The sequence below is a fragment of the Triplophysa rosa genome, linkage group LG15 (assembly GCF_024868665.1).
Source record: "Triplophysa rosa linkage group LG15, Trosa_1v2, whole genome shotgun sequence".
Classification (NCBI taxonomy): Eukaryota; Metazoa; Chordata; class Actinopteri; order Cypriniformes; family Nemacheilidae; genus Triplophysa; species Triplophysa rosa.
This window is the reverse complement of record NC_079904.1, coordinates 18,389,956-18,403,891: the sequence shown is the minus strand read 5'-3', so window position 1 is coordinate 18,403,891 and position 13,936 is coordinate 18,389,956. Positions and strand designations below refer to the sequence as shown.

Below are 13,936 nucleotides of genomic sequence, written 5' to 3'. Positions count from 1 at the left end.
TATATAAACAGGAACAGGAAAAGGCTGCACGTGAGATTGCTAGACAGAGATATAAGTGAAAAAGACAACTTTTCATTAATTAAGACAAGAATAGTCTTTTAAAACGTCTGTGGGTTATGGCTTATGAGCTAAAGCTAGTGCTTTTTCAATGTGGAATGCAACTCTGAAATGTTTGTGTATTAGCAGATTGACATGTTATCAGACCTTTGCCCATTTTGCTCTCACAGGCACCCTGAACTACAGCTCGGTTTCATCTCAAACACTTAAACACACACACAGACATGTGTCCATGTCCAGATGGTTCTCGTCCTCCTCTGACACATTCCCACATTCAAATGCTTCACAACTCATCATTTCTCCCTGATGTCACCACCAGGGCATTTTAAACACAAGCCTATCTCAATGCGGAACACCTTCTGCTCTGTAACTTGCTACCCCCTTCACCATCTTTCCAGGGGTTTACATTCTTGGGTGCCCTCACATCCTGGTTTATATCTCACTGTAAAGGATTCAGTATTTAGCATGCTTCTTCTCTGAGTAGCCCAGCATAGTTTTAGAATTTGGCATAGCAGCTTTCTTCAGGAGCCTCAGCTAATCCAAGTATCACCTTTCTCTCCTCGCTGAGCTCTGATTTTCATCAACACCCAGAAGCACAAGACGTTGACATGCCCCTCACTGTTTATATTTTTTTTTATTCAGCAACTCTGGATGTCTGCAGACCCTGCACAGTTCTAATTGTACTGCATAGTGCTCAATATTAGCTCAATAGGAGTGGCTCACTGAGATTTAAATGGAAAAGACATGATTAAGTGAAGGTGGGTTATTGCTGTAGTTGAATTTTTTTTTAGAGACTGTTTGCAAACTATTCAAAAAATGTAAAAGAAATTACAAACCCGATTCCAAAAAAGTTGTGACACTGTACAAATTGTGAATAAAAAAGGAATGCAATAATTTACGAATCTCATAAACTTATATTTTATTCACAATAGAATATAGATAACATATCAAATGTTGAAAGTGAGACATTTTGAAATGTCATGCCAAATATTGGCTCATTTTGGATTTCATGAGAGCTACACATTCCAAAAAAGTTGGGACAGGTAGCAATAAGAGGCCGGAAAAGTTAAATGTACATATAAGGAACAGCTGGAGGACCAATTTGCAACTTATTAGGTCAATTGGCAACATGATTGGGTATAAAAAGAGCCTCTCAGAGTGGCAGTGTCTCTCAGAAGTCAAGATGGGCAGAGGATCACCAATTCCCCCAATGCTGCGGCGAAAAATAGTGGAGCAATATCAGAAAGGAGTTTCTCAGAGAAAAATTGCAAAGAGTTTGAAGTTATCATCATCTACAGTGCATAATATCATCCAAAGATTCAGAGAATCTGGAACAATCTCTGTGCGTAAGGGTCAAGGCCGGAAAACCATACTGGATGCCCGTGATCTTCGGGCCCTTAGACGGCACTGCATCACATACAGGAATGCTACTGTAATGGAAATCACAACATGGGCTCAGGAATACTTCCAGAAAACATTGTCGGTGAACACAATCCACCGTGCCATTCGCCGTTGCCGGCTAAAACTCTATAGGTCAAAAAAGAAGCCATATCTAAACATGATCCAGAAGCGCAGGCGTTTTCTCTGGGCCAAGGCTCATTTAAAATGGACTGTGGCAAAGTGGAAAACTGTTCTGTGGTCAGACGAATCAAAATTTGAAGTTCTTTTTGGAAAACTGGGACGCCATGTCATCCGGACTAAAGAGGACAAGGACAACCCAAGTTGTTATCAGCGCTCAGTTCAGAAGCCTGCATCTCTGATGGTATGGGGTTGCATGAGTGCGTGTGGCATGGGCAGCTTACACATCTGGAAAGGCACCATCAATGCTGAAAGGTATATCCAAGTTCTAGAACAACATATGCTCCCATCCAGACGTCGTCTCTTTCAGGGAAGACCTTGCATTTTCCAACATGACAATGCCAGACCACATACTGCATCAATTACAACATCATGGCTGCGTAGAAGAAGGATCCGGGTACTGAAATGGCCAGCCTGCAGTCCAGATCTTTCACCCATAGAAAACATTTGGCGCATCATAAAGAGGAAGATGCGACAAAGAAGACCTAAGACAGTCGAGCAACTAGAAGCCTGTATTAGACAAGAATGGGACAACATTCCTATTCCTAAACTTGAGCAACTTGTCTCCTCAGTCCCCAGACGTTTGCAGACTGTTATAAAAAGAAGAGGGGATGCCACACAGTGGTAAACATGGCCTTGTCCCAACTTTTTTGAGATGTGTTGATGCCATGAAATTTAAAATCAACTTATTTTTCCCTTAAAATGATACATTCTCTCAGTTTAAACATTTGATATGTCATCTATGTTGTATTCTGAATAAAATATTGAAATTTGAAACTTCCACATCATTGCATTCTGTTTTTATTCACAATTTGTACAGTGTCCCAACTTTTTTGGAATCGGGTTTGTACATACTGTATTTGAACTTAAACACTGCATTTTATATAGTCTACTGTATGTAACCTTCCTTTGGAAAATGAACCAAGTAGAACCAACAAACATGGTTACTACAGGTAGTTGAAAAATAGTAACAATGAAAATTAACTATTGTACAAAGTAAACAAAAAAAACATGGTTACTATGGCTGAACCATGGTAACCACAAATGCTCCATGATTTTGCTACAGTAACCATAGTGTAACCATGGTATTTGTAGTAAAACTGTGGTTATAATAATGGTAATCACTGCATCAAAAAACATTGCTACTACATTTTTATTGTAGAAAAATTATGGTGTATTTTTGATAAACACAGAGGTAAACTGTAGTATTTAACTTCAATGTACTTAACTACAAAAATTTATCTAAATATGCTACAAATGGATCACTCCAAAAAAACATTCCTTTCTTACTTTTTATAGTTTCAAGAACCCTTTTCCATTACAAATGACCTTTTGTGAAACAGAAAGGCTCTTTGGGATGTTAAAGGTTCTTAATGGATTCATTCATCCAAACATGGATCTTTGATGGCAGCATATACTCTTAAACATAAAGGTTCTTGTCAGCGATGCCATAGAACAGGGGTCACTAACTTGCGGACTCCGGTCCGAATGCGGACCGCGAGATGCGTCCGTCAGGACCTCAAAGCCTTTTGACGTAATAAATAAATGAACGCCTAACATTATTTTCTAATGCAATCAAATTTATAGCAGGCACATCAACGTCCGCTCAGTAGCAGTTTGGGTCCTACGGCGCCACGGACAGTTAACATATGCGCACTGTCGTTACGTTCTTCAGACGTCGATGAGTGAAGAGAGCCGAGACAGACTCGTCGCACAGTGTGCAGACAGATGTAACTCTTAGTGACTGAAAAACAATGTCCTTTTCAAAAGTTAGAAAAGTTGATGCCGAAAACCATGTTTTCCGAGATGAATGGGTGGAGAGATTTGCATTTATTCTTCCTGCATCGACATGCACGAGGCCGGTTTGTCTCATTTGCTCGGAGTCTGTTGCGGTTGTCAAAATTGGAAACCTTAAATGGCATTATGAAATTAGACATAGACACTTTGATGAAACTTACCCGCAGCAGTCCGAGGTAAGGACACGGAAAATATATGAGCACAAAGCCCAGTAGGAGCGATCTAATCGGGTCCTCACTCACTCACTTACCGCCCAACAACCAGCATATGAATGTTCACTAAGAATTCAGCGGATTTTAGGAAAACATAAAAAGCCCTTTACTGATGGGAAAAGAGTGCATGGAGGCTTCTGTGAAACACTTTTAGAAGGAAAATAAAGACATGAACTAAAATAAAATATGAAACAAACCCCCCTTTCAGCTGCACCAGCCACAAGAAGAGCTGAAATGTTATCAGAGGATGATCAGTTGATCAACTTGATTCTTCTATTTGTTAATCTCAGTTCATCAGAAAACAACACTTCAGTTTTCTTTTAAAGTTGTTAATGTTGAAATGAATGTATGTTCAGTGCAGGTTTAGAGATTAGGGCATTTTACACATTTTCCTTCATTATATTGTTGTCAGACATTGTTATGCCGTTGTATAGATATAAAAAAACATCTATTCATATTTTTAGGTATTTAATTGTCCGGACCTCGGCTGGTAAGGAGGGTTCATTAACTGGACCTCAAGCAATTTTAGTTGAAGACTCCTGCCATAGAAGAACCTTTTTTGGTTCCACAAAGAACCATTCAGTCAAAGGTTCTTTAAAGAACCATCTCTTTCTTACTTTTTTATAATCCGAAGAACGTTTTTTCACCACAAGGAGCCTTTGGTGAAACAGATAGGTTCTTCAGATGTTAAAGGTTCTTTATGGAACGATTTAGACAACAACAACTTTTGAAGCGCCTGTATTTTTGAGAGTGTAGAGCACAGATTTTAAGAGTGTTTCAATGATGTGTGCTTTACCCATACCTGTATTACTTGCCTCTATTGATACTTGATCTCTGTTTAACTTATAGTCGTTTTTTCTCCCTATACATGCTTGGTAACTTCATGTTTGCCTGAAGGTTCTGCTGTCTGATTCTAAGTTAGTAACCTAAATGGCACCTAAAATGCTGGGTTTAAAAAAGACTGGCTGTTCTTTTCAAAGTGAAATGAAAGCTACAGTCAAACATAGCCTAATCTGGGCTGAACGAATCATGCACGGTGGAGCAATCTGACACTGCAGGCTACAGACTGTTGAAAAGCACGCTGTGTGGAGTAAAGAGATTAGACAGTGAGAAGTAAAAGACAAGGTTTTAAAAGAACCGTCTGGGCTGAATTGAAGAAAGTGGGTCATATATATAATCTTCTATTTGGCTGATCTGCCAAACAACGCACCTGGCCCTGAACCTGACTTCATGGGAACAGAAGATCTTGTGCTGTCCAGCTATGTGTTGATTTTTTTTTTTCTAGCTCTGTCCATTTTTATCTTCTTCACTTTCATTCTGAATTGCTCAGCCTAATTGTCCGTAGATCCATCGGGTATCAATTCGACCGAATTCCCACCTGTCATTCTTCACAATTATGGGGAGAAAACTATTTTGAATATTTTGGCTCGGAGATAGTAATCGTCAGTTTACAAATCCAGAACAGATGTGGGAATGTCTGCAAATGTCGGGGCGCAGTGGACCGAAATGCTAGAGGATTGATAATTTGTTTATTTTTCCGGTCTCTCTTGCTTCCGAGAGAATAGGCCAAATAATGGAGAAAGGGTTGCATTTGTCTTTATTATGCAGTCAACAGCTTTTTTTCTTTACTAATGATGTATGAGTAATGGACAGCTAACACATGTGCTGGGCTTCGCGCACACAATGTGAACATGCACTTGGCTGATATATAGTACATTTTCTATTACCTCAGTGCGTAACCTTGCAAGTAATGTTACATAGCTGTTCTTTAATAACAGTTTTGTTATTCATGTTTAACAATTTTCAGTTTCTGGCGGGGTTGAGAGACAAGACAGGATGACAAGCGGCAAAAGTGACAACAAAAGCCACGTGTCTCCACACAAAACGCAACACAACCCACAAGACGTGGTACTGTCACGACTCCGTCCAGTGAGCATGAAAACTCGTAACAGGAAGGACAGAGTCCTGACACTTTTTGGTTGGGTCTTATCTGAAACAACCCAGCGATTATTTAAGGGTGTAATAACAAATTTCCATGTCATCGCAAGTCAATCCAATATTCCCCTTTCTGACAAACCAGAATGAAATCAGAATTAACCACAGGTCTCTCACTGTACAAAAACAATTACAACTAGGTTTTCACACAGTTGTCAGAAGTTTGGAAAACTGTTTAGTTACATTAATATCATTAGTTGCTTTTCAAACAATATAAATGCATTATTTTTGCTTCTGAACTGGCCAAAGTTGAGCATCTGCACCACGGCACGTCCCTCCCATCCATAAATATTTACACTCACTGTTCCCATGAATCATTTCATAATCTTTGGTGCTTTGGACAACTGTGACCATCCACTGCCTCGGCCAATTGGCTCTACATGTGCTGTTAGTAGCCATAATTTATAAAGAACAGCTTCCAAAATCCTCCGATACCCCTTGGTTCCTCTGGTGTTTTCCGAAGTGATGATGTCACCGGGCAGTCTCTGCAGCACATTTAATCCACATTAATGTTTTTGTTGGGTATGAGCGTGCGAACAGTGGTTATAGCGCTTGTCAAAGACCAAATCCCAGTAGTTGGTCCCAGCTGTGGTCTTTTAATGACAATGTCATTGTGGAAACTGCTGTACAAACATCCCTTATTTAAAGAGAGTCCCTGAGTTCATTTTAAAGTTCAGCACAGAAAATCAGATTTTCCTCCGTACTGTTTTTGTCTTCTTGGTCATCCATCTCGAAAATACCCAGAAGAAGGGTATTCACCTGGACACATTTGTTTTAGTAATAAAGTCTCACTTATTCCATATTTTACAGAGTGCTGCCAAAACCTCCATTCCCTCAAGAGAATTTTTGTTAACCTCAGCTTAGAAAGAAAGAGAGAGGGGTAGCTACTGGTTTTGTTTATTCTTGTGACTTGGAAGCGAACATCGCTAACTCTCTTTCACTTTTAGTGATCACAGACACTCAATCTCAAGTGTGTCTCAATGTGATTAACAAACATCAACACTCATTATGTCCAGAACAGCAGCTTGTCTTACGCGGATGTCAGAAATCCTTTTTTTTAATAACACTCCATGTGGCAGGTGTTGACATCAAGATCTATTCTGCGTATGCATATAGACAATGGAAAACTGCTGAACATCCAAACTGTTCCTTAAACATTCATCCATTCGATCACCAAGCCTCCTTTTGTGGGCCATCAAGCACTGTTATTTCTTGGCTGTGCTGGGATGGATCTGAGCTCCAGTCATTAGCTCATTGCCTTTTTCTTCGTAAACCACCCTGTGTTCTGCTTCACAGCACACAGGTTTTTATTTTAGTATTTGGTGTCTGGCAGGACATTGTGACTGGCTTCTGAAGTTATGAAGTTTGTCCTCCGTGTTTTTGTGGGATTTATGTCCCAAGTGTTTTTGATTTCAGGATTTACGTACTTTTTAAAGGATCTGTCAGCTGTTTTAACTCAGACTTTCATTGGGCAGTTGAGAGCCATATAAGTAGTTGACTAGAAAGCAGCATAAGGTGTTTGGTTAACAGTGTTGGATCGCGCATTGAGAGCTTGGGTACGGAACTGTATTTTTTCCCGCAAAGTTTATTAGTCAGCGAGTCAGTTTGAGCAGTTTTATGAGAGGAAAGGTTATTGCTCGGAGAATTTAGACAAGGAAACGAAGCGTCTAAAAACGTTGTTCTCCCTAGAGACAGGCGAAGTGGAGATGAAAGTTTGGAGAAAGAACAAAGCTTGTAATGGTTTTTATTTTGTTTGTAAACCAAATAAGCACAAAGACAAACAGAGTAACAGAATATTCAAAGCAGCATGTTTTCCACAACTATGACTGATTTAAATGAAATGGAGTTAAATTACTTTAGTCTCTAATTACGTTCCAGTGTTAGTTCATGTTTACTTGTGGCCAGTTCGAACCCTCTGAACGTTTGTATGTTTAGATTAAAAAAAAATGGTGAGCTAGTCAAGTGAACAAACAACTCTGTGAAATTTGAAGAGATGTATCTGTGGTTTCATGACGGCACAAGATGTGATATAAAACACTGCAATTACTTGAGCAATAAAATGGTCCTGATCATTTATCATCCTAAATCCTTCATGGGGCAACAGGCATCGCTGCGGTTCTTTCATTTACATCTACACACACTTTCACACGATACATGTGTTATTTGATCGGGGCAGTGGTGTACGACATGTGAATGTTTTTGTTTGTTTTTCCTTGAAAGAGAATGTATTTCCCAGCCTTTGAAAAATATATCGGAAGGTTCCACATCTGGCTGTCAGACTTTCCCAAGATGACGCCAACCAGCCTAGCAAACACTTACACCTCGAAAACATCCATCAGAGGAAAGAAAGAGGAACAACGTGAGAGATGGGCTATAGGGGAAAAGCAGAGCACAACATGTAGAGAAGCGGAATTAGATATGGAAGGGAAAACCAAGGGCCAACTGAAGGACAAGCAGTGCTGAAATTGAGGGTGGGGAGGGGTCGTGACACCTAGGGCAACCTCGACCACCACACACAGTGCTCCACACTGTGTTAAAGCAATAAGCCATGGTTTACAGTGATTTTATAACAGCTTAGTGGCGTAGTTTAGCTAACTCACTTAACTGTTATTAATTACTGTAAATCAAGGCAAAATAAAACAGTTATTCCATATACATAGCAACAAAATGTTACAATTTATAATGTTAATATATTTATTTATTGATCCTGGGCTGTTCTTAAAGAGAAAGATCATGAAGAAAACAATATGTCAGCATTTATTCACCCTCATGATGTATAGGACTCATTCTTCAGTTGAGACATTTCTCAAAATATCTTCTTTATGTTCAGTGGTTTTGTGCCCATACAATGAAAGTCAATGGGTTCCAATGTTGTTTGGTTACCAATGTTCTTTAAAATCTTATTTTATTTTGTTGTTCTTTTTTGTTCTGCAGAAGAAAGTCATTCATACACGTTTAGAATGACATGCGGGTGAGTCAATGATGTAAGATTTTTTATTCATGGGTGAAACTTTGCTTTGTTAGGATACAGGACATAACACAGCTGTAATCAGAAGCGTGTAGAATAAACGGTCTGAGGAGAGTTCCCGCAGTTTGCCCTGCTATCGTTTATAAAATTCCTACCCACTGGAACCACATTAGAGAAAGAGGATTAAAGATGCAGAAGCTTTCTTTCATTACCTTGACATACTGTATCCTGGAGCAATAGTTACGTCATGTACAGATGTAAATGTTTGTAATTATTCCTCTAGATGTTTGTAATTAGCTGAATGTTTCAAACGGGCTGAAGTTCAGTAAACCAAGATTCACTTTTGTTCAATCAGGAAAAAAGCTTAAAATTAGTGTAGCAAGACTGCAGGGCGAGGAAAGGAGTCGGAGATTGGAAAACATGCCCCAAGTTGTAATCCGTTACCCCATCCTTCCATTTAAAGAACTGGGAGGAAATAAATGCTGGCAGAATGGGGACCAATAAGGCATGATGTAATGAATTTATGAAGTGAGAGAGCTGGGTATGTGGCAACTTTAATTGAGTTTGGTGCCGACGGATGAAGAGAAGAGAGAACGCAGGCTTTTACTGATGGTGGTTTGGACGTCTCTGTCCTTGGTGTAGATCACCACCCACAAGTCACTGTTTAAACCACTTTTAAAGCCTCTTAGAAGCTCTATCCATAGAAAAGTGCTCCTAAACGTGTGAGAATATGAGCCGATCTGGAAGTAGAGCAGGAGTAGAACTTTCTCCTGTTTTCATTTCACACTGTCTCCTTATTAGCCTTAATATTTTCACCCAAAATTAAACGTCTGTAATTTACTCATCCTTATATTGTCCAGCACTTATTTTACTATTTGTTAAGCATTAAAGGGAGTGTTTGAAGGATGTCTAGGCCATGCTTTGTCATTTAATGGACATCAATAAGGACTCGGTTGTCCTTGTATTCCAATTCTTTATTTTACAAAGCTAAAATGTAATTGATCTTCTCCTTTAGTGTGCTCTTAAAGAGATAGTTCACCCGAAAATTACAATTCTTTTCTCAAGTACTCACCCTCATGCAATTCTTAACCTGTATGACATTCTTCTGCAGAAAACAAAATAAGATATTTTGAAGAATACGGAATAGTGGTAACCAAATAACATTGGTCTCCATTGCCTTCCAATTGTATATACTGTATACAAAAAACACCAGAGACATTTCCCAAAATATATTTTGTGGTCTTCAAAAAGAGGACGATGTTTTGTATCTTAAACATCTGTGATGAAAGATACACGTACAGGTCAGTGCTGTTTCTGAGAACTATTACAGAAACACGTCCCAGTGCTGTTCTGGTGTTATATCGACACTCTTGTAACAGCCCCCGTCCAATCAGATTTAGGCACATGTAAGAACTTTTGTATAAAGTTGGATACAGCGGTCGAGTGGCAGCTTGTGATTAATAGTTCAGAGTTTCTGTAAGTTCCAGCCAGTCTTAGTGAATACTACAGCAGCCCTGGTGCTTGCCCCTGGCCCCATCTCTGCTGCAGGTTTGTTTGCGTCCGCATGAAAGCCCTCAGAATAAGTCATCTCTGCTCTGGTAAGTGAAGTAAGCCCCCTGGTGCTAAAGCAACAGTGGCAGATGGTAGGAAATCATTACCTGTTCCAGCCTGTAAAGAAAACTGCTGCAATTGGAGACATTAAAGGCTGCTATCCTGCAAAGCTTTATGGGGTTTTGCATCTGAGATCTTTCGGCTGGTATTTTTATTGGACTTTGTTTCGAATCCTGCGAAAGTATGCAGGATTCGCAGATGAAGGTGTAGGTCTATCTGGACTGGACTTTGTCAGAGATGGAGCATCTCTGCTGCTAAATGGATGACATTTTTAAGGAGTGGGAAAACCTGGAATTCTAAAACTGTGCGTGTATCTGCATACAGCCAGAAGTCATCTCCACATGTTCCTCATTACCTTAGTGCTGCAGATGAGAACAAGTCATTCTTTTATTTTTTGTAGTACAACAGTGTTCTTTCTGTGCGAGGGAAACAAGGCCGGCTGTTCAGTTCTTAAAATTGATAAACGAGCTTGCAATACTTTGACTTCTTTTCAACTTTCCACTTAACGTAGGCTACAGATTTTATGAAGTCGTGGGTGTGGTTTAAAATTTTGAATTTAATTGAATTTAACTTTTTTTTAAGATCACTCACAGGTAGAGCCGTAATGCAAGTTATGTGTTGATTTTTCTGCACCGCTGACTTGTTGAGTGTCATGACAGATGGCAAAGTCTGATGCATCATTTCATTTACTGAATTTGAGATTTAGAAGCTTAAAGGAACCCAAAAGTGACAATTCTGTCTTCATTTACTCACCCTCAAGTTGTTCCAAATCTGTATAAATTTCTTTGTTCTGATGAACACAGAGAAATATATTTGGAACAATGCTTGTAACCAAACGGTTCTTAGACACCATTGATTACCGTAGTTTGAAAAATTGCTTTATACATTTCTTTGAACATCGAACACAAAAGAAGATTGTGACGAGGGAGGCGTGACGAGAGCCGTGGGAGGAGGAAGCGAGGCCGGGACGCAATTGATAATGAGTGTCAGCTGGGCGCCACCGGCCTCGTATCTCTCACGGAGGAGATCGGAAGCATAAAAGGACGAACGGCAGGAGAATACGGCGAGAGAGGACCGGGCCCGGACATCAGTTAAGTTTTGTTTATGTTTGTGTTGCCGGCAGTCGTCCGCGAGGGGCTGCCGGCTTGTTACTTTTGTATTTTTGGTGTATTTATTTTTGATTAAATGTTTTGAATGTTCGCCGGTTCCCGCCTCCTTCCTTCCGTTTTATTGAGCTTTATTACAGTGGTGGCCAGTAGGTGGCGTCAATTTTCCACTGAGTTAGTGAATCGTTTAACCAACTCGTTCAAATCGCCAATTTGAATCATTAACTCGCCCGAGACATTCAAAACACACATTCATTTTGGAGATAAACACCGCAAAAAGGTAGATGTAAGTGTTCGAATATATATTAATGCGCATATGCAACATTAACTACGGTACTACGATACTACCGTTTCAAAAATAGAGAGGCATCGCGGGTATTTTGAAGCTTTAGCATCGCGATGCTACCGTAGCACCGGTACACCGTGCAACCCTAGTGTGTAGTAGGGAGAATGTAGGCGTTTCTACATGAGGAAGTGGTTAGTGTAAAATGACCTTGTTATGATGGGTTTGTTTTTCTTAAAATAGCATTTTTATGAATAGACTGCCTTATCCCCCTCCACAACAGTACATAGACGCTCAGTGAACCACATCACCAAAGATGTGAGCTTTAGCCAGAGGAACCACGAGGGAGCAGCAGGCGACCAAGAAACATCTACACAACAAACTGCATACTGCAATAGTCTGCAAAGCGCAGTCCTTAAGATATGGCCAAATCCACAAGTCAACATTTGCTGTGCAAGACCACCAGGCAATCCTCATCCTCATAATACCTAACCTCTATGTGATGGCAGTAGGCTTAGAACGTGCTGAGGGATCAGGACTTAAAGGGATAGTTCACCTAAAAATGAAAATTCTGTCATCATTTACTCACCCTCTTGTCATTTCAAATCTATGATTTTCTTTCTTCCGCAGAACACAAAAGAAGATATTTTGAAGAAAGTTGGTAACCGAACAGCACTGGCTCCCATTCACTTCTAATGTATGGACACGAAACCAATGCAAGTGAATGGGGGGACATTCTTTTGTGTACTGCAGAAGAAAGAAACTCACACAGGTTTGAAATGACAAGAGGGTGAGAACATGATGAAAGAGTTTTTATTTTGGGGTGAATTATCACTTTCAACAAGCAAACAAACACACCCACGCAGATGCATTTGCCATCTTCTGCATGACCCCAAAGTGAACCACTGAGTCAGAAACGAACAAAACAAATAAACAAAAGAGGGAATACTTGGGGTAGTTTTTCCATGTTTGATCTTTGTTATACTTTTCTGAACTGGGTTACTCAGGAAATGCAAGATAACAAGTAACCCTTTGACGGAACCGGCCCACCCGTGTCTCTCTCTGCTTTCAGGAAAAGTAACCAAACAAAGATTCGTGACTTTGATCTGATGGAACTAAAGAAAGGATTATATATAAATTATTTTGGCAAAAAAGTAAAATACTACTAATACCTTTTACTCAGGTGTCCTCCGTCCCTCTTCTGTAAGGATCACCGTTTGTTGCTGTCTGCTCCACTAAACCTTGTAGTCTTCCGTGATGCCTCACTCACCCCGGGGATTTTCCAAAGTCCTTAAAACTGCACACATGTCCTGTCTTCCAGGATATTAAGGTCTCCTCCCCTGCACTCCTTCATTCAGGATTCCCACCTCCCAGTGACCCGTGCAGTACACAGTCCAGCAGCAAGCTCCCGTCACAAGCTCTGCGACAGTGACATTGCTCTGGAACTCACAGCTGCTTTCTGGAGACTGAGGAATTCTCGGACAGCAACTCCAGTTTTTCATGAAGGATAAGAGGGAGGGAGGGATTAGAAGAGGGGACTGGACCTGTTTTTTTTTCCTCTTTTTTAATATTTGGAGGGAAGGGCCTAACCCCTCCGCTGATGTAACGGGTGCTGAAATAGAGACAGAATAACTTGACCCCTTCTAAAATTTCACCTCCTATCAAGTCTTTCATTCTTCGGGATGGGAGGAGGGGGAGAGGACTGCAAATGGGGATGAGGGATCTCTCTGAACCCAGGGAGAATAGGCTTGCGGTCTGTGTGGAGACCGAGGAGCTGCTTTCGCTCAAGGCCGAGTGGCACGGGTTGCATTTAGTCAAACCAAACGCACATGCTTTTATCAGTCCTGAGAGGACAACACTGGTTGAACTTCCCACGCATGTCGTTCAGATGTTTGTAGAAATTGAAGACTGAAGAGCGATTGGGGAGCGGATGGAGCATGTGTTTAAACAATCTGCCCAGTGACAACAGAATGTCAGATTGTTTTGTTCCTTTCCTCTGTTTCCTTATGTGAATTTACGACTGTGGTGCTGTTTGGGTGCAGTCACGAATGTTTGGGTGTGTTTGGGTCTTGTTATGAACTGATGGTGTCTGTGTGCAACTAAAGTCGTGGCCACGTAATGCTGGTAAACGTCAGAAAGAATACGACAGCATGCAAATCCACCCAAATAAAGTGTGTAGTGCATCCAGAAGATCATCCAACAAAGCCCACTTAAAAAAAAGACAACTTTAACAGCTCAAAAAACACATTTTAACAATGAATGTAAATGATTTAGCAAACATGCAAACTTGTTTTTACTTATTTTTTACTTGTAAGTTGATTAATAAGAA

At 40.3% G+C, this 13,936-nt stretch overlaps 2 protein-coding genes across 5 annotated transcripts in view; one reads left to right on the top strand and one right to left on the bottom strand.

Moving 5' to 3' along the window:
• angptl1a (angiopoietin-like 1a) overlaps positions 1 to 13,121 on the bottom strand; it is a 28,290-nt gene extending 15,169 nt beyond the window's left edge. The window contains exon 1 of the mRNA XM_057353284.1: positions 12,780 to 13,121. The gene's annotated coding sequence lies outside the window, so the exon portion shown is untranslated. The remainder of the gene's footprint in view (positions 1 to 12,779) is intronic.
• Positions 1 to 13,936, top strand: part of ralgps2 (Ral GEF with PH domain and SH3 binding motif 2) — a 177,126-nt gene that overhangs the window by 146,608 nt on the left and 16,582 nt on the right. The gene's annotated exons all lie outside the window — the stretch shown is intronic.